Below are 4974 nucleotides of genomic sequence, written 5' to 3' on the forward strand. Positions count from 1 at the left end.
TGTTCATATCAAAAGAAAAGTAAACAAAATGAAATACTTTCAGAAAATATTGCATACAATTTAAGTGTTTTCAATGCCTTTGAATGATGGGAGGTAAATCAAACGTACTATAGTTCGTTGTAGGATATAAGTAATACGATCCCTTGATTATCGGAAAATTCGTACGTTCATTTTTTTTGCTGCCATTAAAAGTATTTGAACTCCTCCCATGATTAAAAAATCAACTTGTAAATAAACGAAACCCACGAGTCAATCACTGTACACACACACACACACACACACACACGCACGCACGCACACACACACACACACATTCACACAGTCGTATATCTAAGTATGTATTTATGTATGTTTGAAGATATTCCTACCATATTTTCATCGTTTCAAGCCACTCACCCAGTGAATATTTCTGCAAAATTTGGTGAAAATTCGTTCAGCCGTTCTCCAGTAATTTTGCAAACACACAGACAAACAGACGACGACGAGTGATTACAATAACCTGCTTTTGCTTACGCGTGCAGGGCAATATATACATAACAGCATCATCTCCAAACAGTGATGATTAATTAACAAACTTCACGTTATTTCACATGCTTTTGTGATATATTTTAAATACTAAAGGCAAATTCACTACAGTGAAATTTTTCTCCACGGTAACAACAGTTAATTTGGCTTTTAGAAATTAATAAATTCCGAAAAACATTATTTTAACTAACCTAAAGTTAAGTAAATATAGGTGGGGGGGGGGGTTTACCCTTAAACGGCGATTTATGGTTGCATGAATGCACGTGCCAAACAGGAACATATACATATTTATACTTGTTTTCACCTTAAATGCGAATGAAAAAGACAATATTTGTAAGTCTCTGGCGCGATTAAATTTACAATCTTATTATTGAATTGTGCTGTAAAATATTCGCTTTCCTTTAATGCTGGCCGTAACCATACGAACGTTTTCAACCATCAAACGGTAATGTCAACTGCTCTCTCATCAAACATCAATTGATTATGTCCGCCGTTTAAGAGTTAATTAGCCACGAGAGATAGTAAATGTTTCGTTAAAGGATATGGTGATATTATGAAGCCTTCATTCATGATAATGTTCAGAGCAGATGGGATACAAATTAGTAGCCCTAGTTCTCCGTAGCTATTTGATTTGCAGAATATATAAATAGTTCGACTGTTTAATGCTCTTTGATTGGTCAGTGACGCAGAGATCAGCAATGAGGCGTCAATACGTGTCAAAATTGATTACAGCTTTTCATATTTTTTTTTAATCTACATGTATAGACATGGGTTTACATAAAATATATCAGTGTAGTAAGCTATGAAATCCATTCGAATTATATTCTGGAGAATAAAACTGATTCTCGTCACCTACGTCAATCTTTCTTCACTGATGAAGATGATATCACCAAGTCATCTAGTAGCTAACAAGTACTGATAAGATGCTCTAATATCTAAATATATCTATAGATGCCACCTTACTTATCAAGGATCATGCTAACTCCAGAATGAAACTTAATGTCAATATCCGAGTTGTTTTCCTTACCAGTATTTGTTTCATATTTTGACACAAGAACAGCAGATTCGGAGGAGGGTTCAGCCGATTACATCGACAGCAGTACTCAACTATGCGTGCGAAAGTTTCTGATTCCTTTACTGCCCACAAGGGGCTACACACAGAAGGGACAAACAAGGACAGACAAAGGGACTGAGTCGACTATATCGACCCCAGTGCGTAACTGGTAATTATTTAATCGACCCCGAAAGGATGAAAGACAAAGTCGACCTCGGCGGAATTTGAACTTTGAACCAAATACCAGCAGACGAAATACCGCTAAGCATTTTGCTCGGCGTGCTAACGTTTCTGCCAGTTCGGCGCCTATCCCTTACCATTATTGACAAGAATTTATCGTTGAAATAAATCATGTTACTGTTTGCCATCTGCGTCTATTTGTGCTTGTAGGCAGAGTGATTATGGAGCATCTATGCATGGCCATCGAGGTATAAGCGTTTTTAGTTGCTGCATGCTGCTGTCTGCTTTCAGTTCTTACCACCAAAATGATCCTTTGCCTACAAATATCTTGCAGTACCAAGTTGTGACTATATTTTGTAAATGGGTACCTTGTAGTAGGTTAAATATAAGGCATCTCAGAGCAACTGTGGGCCCAAGAAAGGCATCCAGCATCACACGTTTGTGAACATATACTGATGTCACTCAACCGCTGTCCTAGATATGGAGAATAGTAACAAGCACAGGCTGGCTCACACATGATTAGAAAACAATCTAGGCAAAGTTTTCCGTCACAGAAACCAAAGATGCTACTCGCTCAGGTCCCGTATAGTATGCCACCTGAGGTTTACCGAGTAAATGGGACATAATTGTTTATGCCGTAAAGATGGTAGCCCGCAGTCCTTGAAATGCATTGATAGTGTAACAAAAGAGTAAGGAGGATTTGAAACCAAGGTAGCTGAAGGTATCGTCATTGGGCGGCCTACATTTTTCCCGGTATAATACTAATATATTTTCTTTACTTTTCATCAATATAGAACGAACACTACCCACCTAAACATTTGCCGCTTATCTATATAATTCTCTTTGTCACATCTTCAAAAACAATATAAAATATAACGTTCATTTTGTTTTTGTATGAACGAAAGACAAGAAAATATGATGAATACAAAATATGCGAACCTTATTTGAAATATATTTCATTAGCAATATAAGTTCAGCTGCGGGATGTAGGTCATACATCTCTACCAATCAAAATTCAGGAATGTAAATTAGTCTTTCGAGAAGAGAACATAGTGCAAGGTACCGTTTCCAGGAGCAGACGAAAATCTCCTAAGATTTGAATAGCAAACATTTCGCCAACACCGATTCTAGAAATTTTCAGCTTGCATCAGCGCCTTGTGTAGGAAACATTTGCATTTAGCAAATAATGCCTACCAATATCTTCTCTAGTGTTTCATTCTTCATAATTAAATTCAAGTGTGATTGTACATAGAATCATAATTCGAATTTTCCAATAAAAGAAGAAAAAACATGATTGTTATGTGTATGTATATAAGTATGACTCTCTCTCTCTCTCCCAACACCTATACATACCTGCATACACATGTATATATATATATATATATATATATATATACATGTGTATGCAGGTATGTATAGGTGTTGGGAGAGAGAGAGAGAGTCATACTTATATATATATATATATATATATATATATATATATATATATATATATATATATATATACATGTGTATGCATATATATATATATATATATATAGATATAGATATAGATATAGGCCTGGCTGTGTGGTAAGAAGCTTGCTTCCCAACCACGTCATTCCGGGGGTTCAGCTTCACTGCGTGACACCTTGGGCAAGAGACTTTTACTAAGGCCTCGGGCTGACCACATAAACACAAGCTTGTGAGTTGCTTTGGTTGATGAAAATTATACACAAACGCACACACACATGACTTATACATTATGCTATTGACCCCGAAGACACGATGACAAAGTTGACGTTGTGGGTGGGATGTGAACTCAGAACGTTAACCAGAGGAAATTCCGTTAAGCAGTTTCTCCTACGTGCTAACGATCCTGCCAGCTCACCTCCTTCCTTTCTACTCTAGGCCCAAGGCCCAAAATTTGTGGATTGGGGTCCAGTCGATTGGATTGACACGTGAACGAAACTGGTTCTGAATTTATCGACCCCGGAAAGATGTAAAGCAAAGTCGACCTCGGCGGTGTTTGAACTCAGAACGTAAAGACTGACGAAATACTGCTAAGCATTTCGCCCGGCGTGCTAACGCTTCTGCCAGCTCAACACTTTACTCCTTGGTATTACTTTCACTTATATTCATGATAATGATTTTTTTTTCAGTCAACATTTTTTTAAAACCTGGTATTTATTATCTCGGCTTTTGTTGAAACGCTAATTTACGAGCGTGTGGGCGGGGACAAACACACATAGAAAGACACACACACATAGAAAGACACACACACATAGAAAGACACACACACATATACAACACACACACACACACACATATATACAAGACACCCACACACACACATATATATATATATATACTCGAACACACACATACATATATATATGCGATACGTTTCTTTCAGTTTCCGTCTACCAGATCCACTCACAATGCTTTGGTCGGCCCGGCGTTATAGTAGGAGACACCTACCGGGGGTGCTACGTTGTGAGACTGAACCGAGAACCTTATGGTCGAAAGTTAGCTTCTTACTACAATTTTACGCCAGCAACTATATGAATCATGAATTTTGATTTTCTATCAAATAAGCAAAATACGACAGATCGAAGCAAAAGTTTATGATCGACTTTAAAACATTTGAATCTCAAAAGTAAAAGAGTGATAATGGAACTGGCTTTAAAAACGTTATAACAAAATACAACAAATACCTTCTCAATCGCTCAACTGATTATTTTCATGCCTATTCTGTTTGCATTATCATTAAAGATAATGGTCCAATAAATCCTAAGATTGCTTCTTGTACCATCGTTAATTCACCACTTCATCTACCACAGATCGATAAATATGTAAAAGCATTATATTTTGATTGATTCGAAAAAATGAAAAGCACCCCATGAAAATTTGTAAGAGGAACATTAAACTATAAACGGAAAACATTAAATTAAATTAAAGTTTTACTCAGCATTTAACACTGGCAACCTAGTACAGGTTCAGAAATCTCTTATTGGTATCGATAACTGAATATTTATTCGTATTTTTCAATTGTTACTTCCGGATGAGAAAACACCACCTGCAGAGATATTTTGTGAAAAGAATTTATGAAATAAAAATAAAAATATTAATTATTATTTTCGAAGAGAAAATTGAAGCCATGAAAGCGTATTTATATACGCTATTACAATGCATATATGTATACACAAACGCAAATGTACATACATACATACATA

This window comes from Octopus bimaculoides, chromosome 25, assembly GCF_001194135.2.
Source record: "Octopus bimaculoides isolate UCB-OBI-ISO-001 chromosome 25, ASM119413v2, whole genome shotgun sequence".
NCBI lineage: Eukaryota > Metazoa > Mollusca > Cephalopoda > Octopoda > Octopodidae > Octopus > Octopus bimaculoides.